Source organism: Taeniopygia guttata, chromosome 11, assembly GCF_048771995.1.
Source record: "Taeniopygia guttata chromosome 11, bTaeGut7.mat, whole genome shotgun sequence".
Classification (NCBI taxonomy): domain Eukaryota; kingdom Metazoa; phylum Chordata; class Aves; order Passeriformes; family Estrildidae; genus Taeniopygia; species Taeniopygia guttata.
Window position 1 is genome coordinate 5,596,643 of NC_133036.1, and position 14,676 is coordinate 5,611,318.

The window sequence follows — 14,676 nt, forward strand, 5'->3', positions numbered from 1 at the left end:
CAGGGACGGGGTTGTCCCCTTTTTGGGACAGGTTCACCCCTCAGGGATGGGGTTGTACCGCTTTGGGACAGGTTCCCTCCTCAGGGACGGGGTTCTACCCTTTTGGGACAGGTTCCCCCCTCAGGGACAGGGTTCTACCCTTTTGGGACAGGTTCACCACTCTGGGACAGGGTTCTACCCTTTTGGGACAGGTTCACCCCTCAGGGACGGGGTTCTACCCTTTTGGGACAGGTTCACCCCTCAGGGACAGGGTTCTACCCTTTTGGGACAGGTTCACCCCTCAGGGACGGGGTTCTACCCTTTTGGGTCAGGTTCACCACTCTGGGACAGGTTTGTCCCCCTTTGGGACAGGTTTGTCCCCCTTTGGGACAGGGTTGTCCCCCTCTGGGACAGAGCAGGACCCCAGGCCCTGAGTGGGGACACGGGCAGTCCAAGTCACAGCACTGCAGGTCCTGAGGTTAATTTTAGTTCCCCCCATAAGAACTATACAGTGACAATTAAAAAAAAAAAAATGTTCGACTTGGTTGCAGTTAAGTTAGCAAAGAAGGTGTGGGGTGGTAGGAAAACGCATTCAAATAAATACATGTGAACATGTAAGTGGTCTAAAAAGCGTGGTTTGGGTCTCACTGGAGCCCTCCATACTCTCTGAAGCAGCAGCAGCAGAGAGGACTCCTAAGAGTACAAGGAGTTGTCAGGATTTAGGATTACGTGCCTAAATGGGCTGTGGACAGAGTTAAATTCCTAGATTCCTTGTGTGACTGGAAAGCTGAACTGCTAGGTGGTCTTGTAGTGCAATGGTGCATATGAACTAATTAGGGAATACATAACTTGTTTAGTGCTTGAGCTCTGCAGCTTGGGGATGCTGGGCAAAAATACATCATCTTAAATAAAATTATTAACCCTCTGGGCCAAAAGCTATCATATTATTACATAAAAACTTTCAGAAAAAGGAACTCAAAATAGGTACAGAACTCAAAAAGGGAGTCACTATTAATCTTTAGAGGAATTGTTTATGAACTTAAGGTTTTCCCTTAGAATCATAAAAGCCATTTAGAATAAAGTCTTCAAGTGCCCTTCTAGGGCTGGCATTTGATAATACACAGAAATGTGACAACCATAAATAGTCAGAACTGGTAGAAGAAAAGGGTACAGGCGAGATTAGAATACAGAAAGGTGAGGGGTTGAAAGAGAAGAAAGATGCTTGCGTTGAGCAGTAGCAAAGGTTTATTTGCTAGCATAGTAAGATGCCTTCCTACAGAATTAACCTCTTGATTCCCTGAGGTATGGATGCTTACTTCCTTATTTTAGCAGGAAATGGGAGAAAATGTGCATGAGGAAAAGTGTCTGCCTTTATCAGAGTTTATCCTGCACTGGAAGGTACCCACAGGGATCACTGAGTGCAGCTCCTGGCCCTGCACAGGACAGCCCCAACAATCACACCGTGTGCCTGAGAGCACTGTCCAAACACTTCTGAGCTCTGCCCTGGTACCTTTGCTGGTTCTTTAACTGACCTAAACCACTCAGTGGTAACACATCTGCTGGTCCATCGCCCAAAACCATTCCAGGAGCCCCAAACCCGCTCCATTCCTTGTCACTTCCCACGATCCCAAGCACAGAGACTCTCCACAAACACTCAGTTCCCGTTTCCCCTGGGCTGCACAAAAGTTTAGGTTGTAGTGCACCAAGTTCCAGTCTCATCATGGGGTTGGGCATACAGAGGTAGAGGGAACATCGGCCACGTGGATCTACAGACCTTTTTAAAATAAGAGGCCATGTGATTCTTTCCTCTAACTCCCCTAATCCTTCAGAAATATGTTCATCAGAATCTCCCCAGATATGCCCATACCAGTCCCCTGAATCCATATCAGCTATCACCATCCAGAAGTGGATAAGCCTATTGTTTGGGGGTTTTTGTTGTTGTTTTTGGGTTTTTGGGGTTTTTTTTGGTTGTTGTTTTGTTGTTGGTGGTGTTGTTGTTGTTTTGAAAGGTTCATTTCAATCCTTTGTTCCAATAAACATATTTGCTCTCCTTCCCGGTTAGCTCTTTTAAGACATCTGTCTCTAGCTGTTTCTCTACTCCATTCTTCTGGAATAACCACGACGTGCCTGTGCTGTACCAGGCACGCTCCCAAGGTGGCACACACGCTCTTCACCACGTCCTCGTCTGCCGCGGCCGCACTGCTGTGCCTCTACCACCTCCTCCAGGTCCAGGCCCTCCTCCTCCACCCATTCCATCCCTAAAGGACAAGGGGCACAGCCCTGACTCCCCAGAAACCTCTCTATTGACATCCTGCTGACTATGCCAAGTAAAATGTTGTGTCATCTTATAAAATCAAGGCAAGTAATATATTCAAATGAAATTTATTTACAAAGCAGCTGGCAAAAGAGCTTTTATTTGTTCAGCGTGGCTCTTGCTGGCAGAGGGCCAGTCCTGTTGGCAGCAGAGCTGTGCTCACATCAGGCTGTGCTGGGGCTGCCTGATGAGTCCTTGGGAGGACACCCTGCACCCCAGGGTTGGAGGCTCGAGCTCTTGGGCACAAGGAGGTGACGTGGTCTGATGTTTTCTTCTAGATGAGAACCTGTCTTCTCAGCCTGTCTGTCCCCTGAGCCATTCCCATCAAACCTTGTTTGTTGCATTTTCTCCCTCTTCTCCCGTGCCCTGCAGGGTTCCCTTGCAGCTAGCAAGTAAAGTGCTGAAAGGCTTGTGCCACCCTCCTCTTCTGTCACTTGATCTCCTTGCATGTCCCAGCAGCCTCCTAGTGCCTCTGACTGCAGATCTGACTAAGACCAAATTATGTCTGAAGGTAAAATCCTGAAGTAGCTCCAGAGGTGCTTTGTTGTTTTGTCCCTGAGAGTTCTGCAGTGCCAAAGACTGTAAACCTGTGGGTTTCTAGCTATATTTGCTCATATTATAGCTCTTTAGACCTGCATATATTTTATACCGACAATATTAAGATACTGTATTAGCAATAAGTTTAGTCATAATGATCCACATAATCAGTGTCATACAGTTTGCACCTGACCAAGAGTCTTTTCTCTATGAGTCTGCCACAACCCCCAGTGTTATCTGGGCCAAAGTACCACCAAGGTAATGTGTTTGCTATCAGACGGTCATCCATGATCATCATAAGGATGTCATTGGCTTCATGATAAGGATTTAGAGTATTAGCCACCCAATTCCAGTGACAAGGGACATGGTGGGACTTCAAGAAGTGATTAAGGCTGGCTATAAAAGCTCCAGGTGCTTCACAGAGGTGGACAGAATTCAGTTCTCCATCTTGAAGAGCTTCTTCTGGGAGGAGAGAAAAACTGCACAGGATCTCATGAAATTTGCACCATGCTTGGGTACAGAGCTCAGCATTCACAGATTTCTTCACATGAGATATTATTTTCCCTGCTTTATTGGTAAAAGAGGTGTGCTGATGTCAGTCCCAGAGCCAACAAAGGAGTTGAGAAGGGGAGAGAACCTGGGACTGAGGTGGGTAGGATACCAAGGACTAAGTACCTCTGACATAATTTAGAAACAGAACTGACAAGTGAGCAAAGATAGCAATTCTGTGACCAAGGCTCTCAAAGTACCATGCACCTGAACTTTTGGTAAATTCCATGTGCAAGGAGGCTGCAATTGACTTCAAGTCCCATGGTATCATTATCTTCTACAGCCAAATTTTCTTTTGTCCACTCGTGCCTGAACTGCCATTGTTAAATCCTTAGATTTTGGAAAAATTTATCTCATTAGAAGCTACCTCTCACCCCAAGGAAGATAGAAAAGATGTTGCTAATCAAACTGCCTCATCAGTCAGTTAAAGCCTAAGAAACCCAAATATGATTTAATCTTAATGTATATTACTTTTTAGTGATGGTGTAATAGCTGATGTCAAACAGCATTTACTATTCCAATAAACCCAGTCTGTTAGGTTAAAGCAGCTCCATCTCTGTGCTGAAAAACCCTGTACAGCATCAGCAGCTCCCAAACTCCATCTTTCCCCCTGTCACTGCATCCAGGCTCTATTTCATCTATTTCAATATTTAATTCCTGAAATTCAGAAACTCTTTAAATCCCTATCAAGCAGGATCCAACATGCTCTGTAGCCCTCCATAGAACAGCTTGCAAGCACATTGTAAAAAGATGCCAGAATTTATTGGTATTTATTTTGGCAATGACAAAACAAGATCTGGAAATCCCAGAGAAAAACTGTGCAGGGATTTACAAGCTCTTGCCTACATATTTGCACAGTCATATTTGCATGTTTGAACAGCATCTGAGGAGCCTGCTTAAATAGCTTTGGCAGGCTTTGGTGGACACTCCTCTCAGACCTTCGTGTTTCACAGCAGAAAAGTCAATTTGCCTTTTGACCTCTGTTTTCCCAGGGAAAAAAATCAAAGCCACTCAGCTGCCCAAGGTTAGGCAGCAGGTCTGTGCTGCATTCCTGACCTCAGCTCCTACAGCAAGACCTCTGGGATCACAGAACCCTCAACTCACCACCAGCCAACTGAACTGGTTTCCTTGCAGATATGGTGTCAAAAATGCATTACCCTCTCCAATTCAGCCAGGAGAAACAGTGATTGTCTTCTGAGACTGACAGGAGCAGCACAGGCTGTCCACAGCACAGCTCACATGGGGCATCTGATGAGAGGGCCATGGGAAGCCACGTGCCTGTGCCCTCCCAGAGAACAGGTCTCCTTGGCTGGCAGTGGTAACCATTTCAGAAGCTGCTTGTGCTCAGGAGGGTGCAAGCCAGCTACTAACATGTTCCAGCACCCTCCAGGAAATCTGGGACAGAGAAAGCTCACAGGTTTCTTAAACCTGCTTAAATCCTGCTTAAAACATGAGAAGCAAGAGGAAACCCCACACTGTCCTGCCCATTTCCAGCCAGGGCTGCAGGGCAGCAGCTCCCTGCTCTGGCTCCTTTTGTTGCTCTTTACCAACTCTGTTATCACCCAAAGGTGTTTTGCACAACAAAAGCTGAGCTGCCTCACCTCTGGGTGCTCAGCTGGTAACAGCTGCCCTGGTTTCCAACCAGCAGAGTCTTCTGGGTGCTGCACTTGACCCAACAGACTGAAGTCCAGCTGGCCAGGGAAGTCCAGGATGGCTCGGGCACCAATGGCCCAAATTGGCTCAATGAACTTCCCTTTCAGTGGTGCAGAGGAGCTGGTGGAAATAATCCTGCAGGAAAAGAAACGGTCTCAGCACAGGGCATTTATCCCCATGTTTAGCATGGACAAAGAGTATCTCCCAGTTCTAGATCCTGTGCAACTCCACTGAAACCAGCAGAGGTCCTCAAAATCCAGGCCAGATGCCTGAATCCAGCCTTGCAGGTTCATTTCCACTGAAGACACCAATCTTTTGGGACCTCCAGACTCACCTTGTTCTGCCTGGGGACGTTAAATGTCGTAGAGAGGCCTGGTGGCACCTTGCAGCATACGTCATTGGGGCCCACCAGCTGGAAATAAGGTGAACTCTCCAAGGTGATCTTTACCAGCAGAGGAACCTGTGGGAAAGACATGGAATAACGGTTTTGCCATTTGTGGAAACAGGTGGACATGCCCTGGTGCCACCCTTAACCACCCTTCTCCGCTCTCCTCTTCCAGCACAGCGTTAAACCTCCATGTCCCTGAACTTACCTTGTCCCTGTTCCTCAGAACCACGGGCACTTCACAGACCTCACCAGGGGTGGAGTTGTGAAACACCACCTCTGGTGGGCACGGCTGAGGTGAGCTGTGATCCAGGGCAACTGCTGGAACTGGAGAGGCCAGAGAGAGCAGGGAGAGGTTCAGGTGCTGGGAGGAAGATTCTGCACTGATCCCCAGGGAAGTACAAACTCTGGGTGAGTACATCTGCCCAGCCCACACTGGGGAAACTGTGGCTCTTCTGCCTCTGCCCTGGGCTGATCAAAAGCTGCTGGACCACACTGAGCAGGCTCAAGCCAAGCAGCCTTTTGGCACCCTCCTCAAATATCACATCAAACAGCAAGGAAAAGGGCAGGGAAAGGCCGTCTTGTGATGGGATGTCCATGCTTGTATTGAGGCTGGACAATCTGGGGCAGATTCAGCTTCTTAGTGCTGTCCAGCTTCTGCTTGATGGTGAGAGACATCTCCTTCTGGGAGGCAGAGGGAGTCAGCTGTAAGGTAAAAAAACACCAAGAGCCTCAGAAATGCACTTGTTCATAGAGGCTTTTCTTGTTCACTTGCTATTGATGAATAATTTGTGATCACAGCCACTAGGACAGTTCTGGAAGCCCTGGAAGTTACCTGCTGAAATATTTAACATCAGTAAATTAATGATATAGAGCAGAATGCACATGCTGTAGCCAAGTGGCTCTGTCCCATTAGCTTCTCTGTGATTTGATGTGACATGTATGGGGATTTCTGCTCTTTGGGCATTTCTTTCCTCTTTAGTTTCACTGGTGACCTCTGCAGAGACTGGGGAGGAGTTATCAGAACTCCCCTAACTCCATCCTTGCACATCACTCACAACCCCCCATGTGGAGATGTCACTGCTGGGTGAGTCTGAGGGAGGCAAGAACGCAGCGCTGTGCCAAGACTGAAGTGCACAGGAAGGGCTCCAAGCTTCAGTGCTCTCTTCTTAATTAGCACTTGTTTTCTCTGTCTGGCCTCACAGACCCCTCCCCAGGAGAACACAGAGATCTCCTTGACAGAGTCCCAGCACCAGAACATCTCCAGTCAAATGAGCTCCAGTCAGCAAAGGGGTGTTTGTGGCTGGGGAGGAGGAATTGCCCTGACTCCACTGCTGGGCTGGATCTGTGCTCCACACAGGAGATGGGACAGAGCAGCTGGTTTGGAACCTGTTCTAGCTGGGACCAGCCGTGTCTCTCGAAGCTCCAGGCAGAGTTTGAGCTCCCTCCACATGCCAGGTGCCCAAGGGCAGGTTGGTGAGAGCAGCACAGGTGAGTGTCCAACCTGACAGAAGGAATTACTGCCACACAGAGGGGATGGAAAGCAGCACGCACATGGCTTCAGCTGCACATTGGTTTAGCTTGGCTCTGGTGGCACAGCCAGGCAAGATGCTGGACTGTCCCTGAAACATCACACAGGGTTCCCACCACTCTGCCCTGGGATCCAGAAGCCATTGTAGAGAATGTCTGGATCATTTGTGCCACTGGCCATGTCTTGGCTCACCTGGAAGGAGCAACAATGGAACTGAAAATCCAGAATCCCATTCATGAAGACCCAAAGGATACTCTGGTGTCTCCAGTCTGTGGCATCCTTCAGAACTGAAGAACATGAGGCCATCCCACCCTGATTCATCAGTAGGCCCTATTTTAGTGGCTGAGTTAAGATTCATAGAAGTAAACCCCCAGAACAAACAGACCCTGAGACAAAACAGCCTTTTGCTGGGGGTGCAGTCCCTGGTGGCACTTATCATCTCCCACCTTTTCCATTACATTTGTAACCCCATTTTCTGAAATTATTAACCAAATCTCTGTTAATATCCAAACTGTCCTTTATCAAGCTTTATAAGTTTTCTTGGTGGGAGCAGAAGGAAAGTGAATGTCCCCGGCTGGAGGCAGCAGGACCTGCCGCACGATGGCATCGTCTGCTGCCAGAGAGGCTCTTCCAGCTCGGCAAACTCCGCAGGAGCCTTCCCGGGGGCAGAGCGTGGTGTGAGCTCCTTGGGGCCCGCGGGACCCTTTCCACAGCAGAAAAGGACAAAGGACGCGTGTCGCTTCTTCACAGCCTGTCACATGAGGGCTGGGAGGCAGTGCAGGACCCTGCCCGAGGGGCAGGCGTGGGTGGGTTTGTTCCTTATCAGCCATCCGGTGAGTGCCCAGGGGAAGCGGCGCATCCTCTGCCGATGGTTTTTCCTCCCGGCGGATGGCCGGGGGCTCGGGGGGCAGCTGCACCTCTGCCTTGCACCTCTCCCAGAGACAGCCTTTGCTTCTGTCCCAGCTCCGAGAGCCCTCAGGAGGTCCTGCTCCTTGCAGTTGGCTTGGTCCCTAAATGTCACCGCACTGGCCTGGGGTGGGTGAGCCTGCATTTCTCGGGAGTCATGGGCTGCAGTTGGACAGGGAGGATGCCTGGATGGAGGGAGGGCTCCGGGCTCCAGGTCAGTCAGAAGGGACACAGACACGTCTGCTCTTTGTGCAGATACTTCACTTTGTTTTGGCACACAGTTATGAACAGGACTGCTTTTGCTCATAGCCATGGTTTAACAGTGCTGTCCTAGGGACGGAAATTGTTCCCCAATTAACACTTTGAATCCCAGACATACCTCATCTCTGCTTTCTTCAGTTCTTCCTTGCTGCCTCCTTGGGTTGATATGAGGAATCGTAACCTGGGGCAGGAATCTCTTTTACCCTTATCCACAGCACCTTCTTTTTTTAACTATTCCCAGCCAACACCAAAATGCTAATGTCTGGCACCTGTCGCTCTTTTAGGTGACAGTACAGCTGCCCTGACCCAAAAAACACACCCATAGCAGGTCAGGAGCCCAAGAATCTCATGCCTCAGGCAGTGAGACAGGCATGATGCTGTCACGGTTCCAGAAAGAAAGCTTGGCTAAGGCAAAAGCATGCTGCTCTGGAAACAGGCTGGCTCTGCTCATCTACATGCACTACTGAGGGAGCAGCTCCCCAGCTGAAACCCACAGGAGTGTGGGGCCCCTGGGCAGAGGCAGAGGGGGAGGATACACCCTGTCCTTACAACGTGGGGTGCAGAAAAGCTGGGGTGGGAGGAGGAAGGGGTCCAGTGACTCCCTGGTCTCTCAGCTGAGCCAGCAAGGCTAGAAAAGGGTTAAGAACCTGGGCAGGGAAATGTTTGCCTGGGCTTGTTTTTCTGCCCAGCCCGTGTGTCCGTTTATTGTGCTGGGCCATGGAAAGGCTTCCTGGCTGCAGGAGCTGTGCAGGCTCCTGGGGCTGTTGGCTGCTGCCTGTGTGTAACCCGGGCACTGGCGCATGCCTGTGGCTGAGAGAGCCACGGAGCGAGTGGGGCCACAGCTCCAGTCTGGAGGCTGTGATTTCCCATTCTGTAGGAAATGTGCTGGGATGGAAGGGCTCAGCTCAGCCCAGGGGCTGCCAGTGCCCAGCACAGTGACATCTGTCAGGTCATAGCACTGCCTGTGGCAGCCTCCCTTGTTTTTGGGGCTGGCCCACAGGTGCCACCAGCCCCCATGGAGACACTACTGGGGATCAACCCCATAGCTCCACTGGAGAGAGGTTTGGGGATCTCCCCTTCTCCCACCATCATGGCTTAATGATAGCCTCATGTCTAACAGTTCCCACGGCCTTTTGGCCTTTTTTGAAATGCTCTCAGACATGCCTTGCCCAGAGGAGGTGGGAAGAGGTGAGCCTTTCTGAGAACAGAGCTGCTTCTGGTAAGCTCCTTTCTTCGAGACTGCCAGCGTGTGCAGACATGCTGGATGGACAAGTGGGAAGAGGGGATGTGAGAGGTGCTGATTGTGCTGTGTGCATGCATGCCATGGCACAGGGCCCGGGGGCTGCCTCTGTGGCAGATGGCACTCACAGCACCCCAGGCAAAGGGCTGGGACCAGGACCTGGCTGTTCCTTCCAGGACGTGAGAATGCCTTGCACAGGCACTGGCTGCTCCTGCTGACATGGGAGGAACAGGAGGAGTAAGCGGGGCTGCTGCAAACAGGCACATGCTTCATCCTCTCCCACAGCCAAGGCAGCAGGCTCTGGCAGAGGTGAAATAGCAGAGCCATGGCACTTTATTGCTGCCCATCTTCTGTGCAATCCACAGGGGCTCCAGAAGAATCCTTTTCCAGGAAGCAAAGTAGGGGAGAGTCCCCTTTATCACTCTGGGACAAAGCAGAGCACAGCCACTCCTGTGCCAAGGCAGAGCCTGGCAGCAGCTCCAACAGCACGTGGATATTTCTGACCTCCTGACCACTGTTGCTGCCATTCTCACCTCTCCTCCCTGCAGGGCAGTGGCAAGAGACTGCCCTTCCATGGATCATGGAATCACAGAACAGCTTGGGTTGGAAGAGATTTTTAAATGCCATCTAGTCCAACACTTCCTGCCATGGGCAGGGACACCTTCCACTGTCCCAGCTTCTCTGGATAATCTGTGCCAGGGCCTCGCCTCCCTCTTCTAGGGAAGAATTTATTCCGGATATCTAATCTAACCCTGCTTTCTGCCAGTTTGAAGCTATCTTGCCTTGTCCCATCATTCCATGCCCTTGTCCAAAGTCCTTCTCCAAGTCTCTTTTGGTCCCATTAGTAGTGAAAAGGCTCTAAAGTCTCCCTGGAACCTTCTCCTCTCCAGCTGAACAACCTAGCTCTCTCAGCCTGTCTCCACAGCAGAGGTGCTCCAGCCCTTGGAGCATCTTGGTGGTGTCTGGACATGCTCCAGCAGCTCCACGTTCCTCCTGGAGCCCCAGAGCTGGGGTGACAGATCCTCTTCCTCTCCTCCATCATGCCAGCTTTGTGGAACTGTTCCCTTCAGGATCTGCAGCTACACAGAAGGACTGGGACATCAGGATATCTCCCCAGCTCTGCAGGGACTTTGGCAGGCACCAAGGGCTTGATGTGTTCAGGGCAGCCTGCTCCAGCACAGTCCCTTCATGCTGATTCTCCTCAGCTGAGAAGCTGCCCAGGTTTCACCTCTGCCATGCAGGCACCTTTCCCAAGAGTTCCCCATCCCCTTTCCTAGGAAAGAGCTTGCCCCCATGGCTGCCTTGCTCTGTGGGAGGGGGGGAAGTGACTCTTCCCCGTTTAGAAAGAGCATAACCATGGTGAGCACTGAAGAGCTCTGTGTTTGTTTCTTTAGACAATATTTTCAAACAACTTGAACCCTGTTTGTTGCAGCAGAGAGTTCAGCCCTTGGCAGCCTCCCTGGGACAGGCGCAGGATGAGTTTTCCTCAGTCCAGGCTGCTCCAGCTGCCAAGGAGAGGCACCAATTCCCACTGCAGGTGTGCACCTTTCCCTGCAATGTCCCACTGGCATCAGCCAGCAGTTTGCAGCTCAGGTGTGATGCTGCCAGGGGAAGAGCTGCATTCCACAGCCTGGCTGCCTTGGGATGCTGACTGGTGGAAAATACACTTTGCACTGTGTGCTGGACTTCAAATTGGTTCTCATTTACAGAGAAGGAGGAAGCCATTGTGTTCAGAGAAGTGAAAGCCAGTGGGATGTTCTCTATTACTTTTGAAAACATTTTCTACATAAAGCAGTTCCCTTAAAACAGAACCCCCAGAGTGGTGAGTACTTCCAAAATTTGAGTTTTCCGTCCCCTGTGGAGACACTGGCTGCAGACAGGTCCAGACATCTGCTTTTCATTTCCTGCTTTATTCTTAAATGTGAGAAAATACAAAATCATGTGGTGCCTTTCTTGATACCCTGCAATTTAATTATCTCCCTTATTACAGGAATTGCTCAAGAGCTCTACATGAAACACAGAGGCGTCTCCAAAGGGCATCTCCAAAGTAAGAGGCCATATTTGGCTCTAAGGAACCTTCTCCTGAGTTTGGCAAGGGTGTCCTTGGCCAGGAGAGAGGGGTTGGTGGGTCGGTTTGTGTCAGAGCAGCATCTGAGCTGCCAACACCACTGAGGAGAGGAGGTTAGTGTGAGGGTGAGCTGCCACAAGGCAGCTGGGAGCTTTGTCAGGGGAAAGAGAATCCCATCCTATGTCCAGAGCTGGAGTCATGTGTCAGTGTGTCTCCACTGCAGCACCAACACTGGCTGGGTTGTCCCAAAAATGAAATGTTCCTGCTGCCTCTTTCCAGCAAGCCTCTGGGATGAAGGCCAATACTGTGGGCAGACAAGGATGCAGTCAGTACCCATTCTCTGATCCACTCTGGCATCTTTCAGATCAGATACAGGCTCCTAGCTCTCACTTACTTTCCCTTTTAATTCTCAGTCTTGACCTTATTTCAAAGAATACAAATCTATTGTAGCAAACAATTCTTTCACAAAGAACCAAACAGCAAAGATTTCCAGCACGGAAATTCCCTGAAGGAGATGGGAGGTGTTCTGGGGCCATTTCCTGTTTGTTTAGGACACATCCCACATTCTTTTTATATCTTATTTTGCATATAAAGCTTTGCAGGTTCAAGGTGCTTTTTGCCTTCACGAGCAATTCCTCAGGCACAAGTCATATATTCCCTCCACCATGAGGACCTTGACCCTGTTCACAGCTCAAGCTGGTTGTGAACAGCCCTGGTGTTGCAGTGTGATTTCATGGTTTACCGAGTTTCTCCCCTGAAGATTTCCTCCCAGGTGTGTCAGTCACCTGTCCTTTCCTCACCCTGACCCCTGACAGCACTGTCTGTCACTCCTGGAATTCCTGGGCAGATTCAAAAGATGCCCTCCACCCCCGGGGGACATCGGGCCATCCAGATGTCCTGTGTCCCTTGAGACCTCCTCTCCCATACCTGGTTGGTGGCTCCCTGTGCCTTCTTTCCTCCCCTTCCCCAGGTACAAGGGAGAGCAACCACGCAGCTGGGGAGTTCTGTTGGAGCAGTTGCTGCATTCAGAGGCCTGCAGGCCAGAATAAAAGCTCTGGATTAAAACCCTCCATCAGAACCGACTCCTTTCCTTCACTACTGCCTTAAAGCTTCCCTGGCAGAGGGAAACCTGAGGAGCAGACCCTCTGTGAGAGGAAGCTCCATCCCACTGCCACCGGAGCTCTGGTATGTCTGGACTTGTCTCCACAAGCCCAGCTGCAGCATCCAGCTAGCTGTTATAGGAAGAATTAATCCAGCCAAATTAAAATGAAAACCAGTTTTTATTTAGTGATCAAATTCTATCTGAGCCAGCCACAAAGTAAAGGACAGTGCTGAGCCTGGGATCGGTGCTGGGTGAGACACAGGCCTGACCACTACAGCATAGGGTCCCCTGTGTTTCAGACCGACCCAGCAGGTTTTCTACAGTTTATTTTGCTCGAGGCAGGGATTTCGGGGAAGTGATGTGCATCCCTGACTGAGTTATGGGAACTTGGCATTGAATCTCAGTCAAGCTATGTGTATTAGCTTGCAAATGAAGTTTTATCAGTGGAAGTTTCAACATAAGTGAGGCAACCCCCTAGCTCAGACTTGTATGCTTTATGCCAATATTTCTTAGTAATATAAAACATTGCATCCATATCACCCCATAGGCATGAATTACCCATATGACACACAACATAGCCAAAAGTGTCTCTGGGGTGAAACACCACAGTGGCCACATTTGGTTCAGCCACCGGGGCCAGACAAGCCAAGGCACGTCCTGTCCTCAATATTGGTAATACCAATGCCCTGCCAAAGCTGTGGTGGGTGGGAAATGCTGGAGCTGCTTTTATGTGTCTCCTGGGTAAGATGGGATCTGGCACTTTGACCTGTGGTATTATGTGGTTTGAAGCAATAAACTAAATTCCTGCCTAGGGATTGCAGCAATCAAAGGTTAGGGGATGACATCATATCAGGCTTCTGAGCATGCCTGGTGCCTGTCACCAATGTCCCCAGCTTCTCCTTTTGTATGCATCAAAACTGGTGTTTAGGTAGCAGAACATCTGTCCTGCTGCAAAAATGTCTTTAGAGCAGAGCAGGAGCTGGAGGCAGAGAGTGCAGACTCCAGCATGGACACTGAACTATCTGGTGTGACATCCTTTTGTGGGTGCTGAGGGTCACACCTGGGGCAGTGCTGGAGAGCCCAGAGCTTGCAGGACCCTCTGGTGGTGCCAATGTCCAGTGTGAGATGTCCACACTCCATGGCAGGAGCACAGGTGAATGTTTGTGGGTGTTTTTCCCTTGTCCATGTTTCCAAGACTTCCTCAGCCATACTGTAGTTACATACGGGGGCGGGGGGGGAAACAACCATTTTCCTGTTAGGTACTGCTTTTCTTTGGTACTATAACACCCTTCAGAGAGCCTTTGGGTGCAAAGGGTTACCTCCAGAAATCTCCCAAGGAGGAATGGGAGCAGGCTGGGATAAGCTGGCCTGGGTCTCAGGTACTCAGTTTTCCTGCTCTTTGTTTCCCTGAAGGCTTGGATGTCCCTGGCTCTCAGGGTTGCACACTCCATCACTTGGATGCTGTGATCCTGGCATTGCTTGGGCAGGAGGTTACCTGCCTGCTTGCCCTCATCCATATCACAATTTCATCTACAGGTACAGATCTACACTGAAAGCCAACCTGCTATTCCTGGAAACTGCAGTGAAGCTAAATCAAATTGAGAAAACAAGTGCCCAGACAATTCCTACTGTAACTAAAGAAGCTAAAATCTGTTGAAGGTAAGAGAAGTCCTGAGATCCTTCACTTTTATGTGGGAATCCTTAAAATCAGAGGGTTTTGGGAAAGCTGCAGAAGGCAGGCCTCAGAGACAGCAGAACTGTGATTAGAGCTAAGCAGCCTGCCTTTTGCAGCTTTCCCAAAACCCTCTGATTTTAAGGGTTCCCACATGTCAGACTGACACAATGCACGTGGTTCACCGTGAGTTATATCAGGAATATCTCCTGGAATACATTAGATCCTCTAGGTTCTTCAACGCTGCAAGACCTCAAAGAAGTGTGGTAAGGGTCTGGTGTGGAGGAGCAGATTTGGGTGGGATGGGATGGGATGGGATGGGATGGGATGGGATGGGATGGGATGGGATGGGATGGGATGGGATGGGATGGGATGGGATGGGATGGGATGGGAGGGTGGTATAGGAAGTGGGTTGGCAGTGATGGTGCCAGTTTTCTGGCAGCTGCAGCCTGGGTTTGGCTCTACTCACTGGAGCTGCC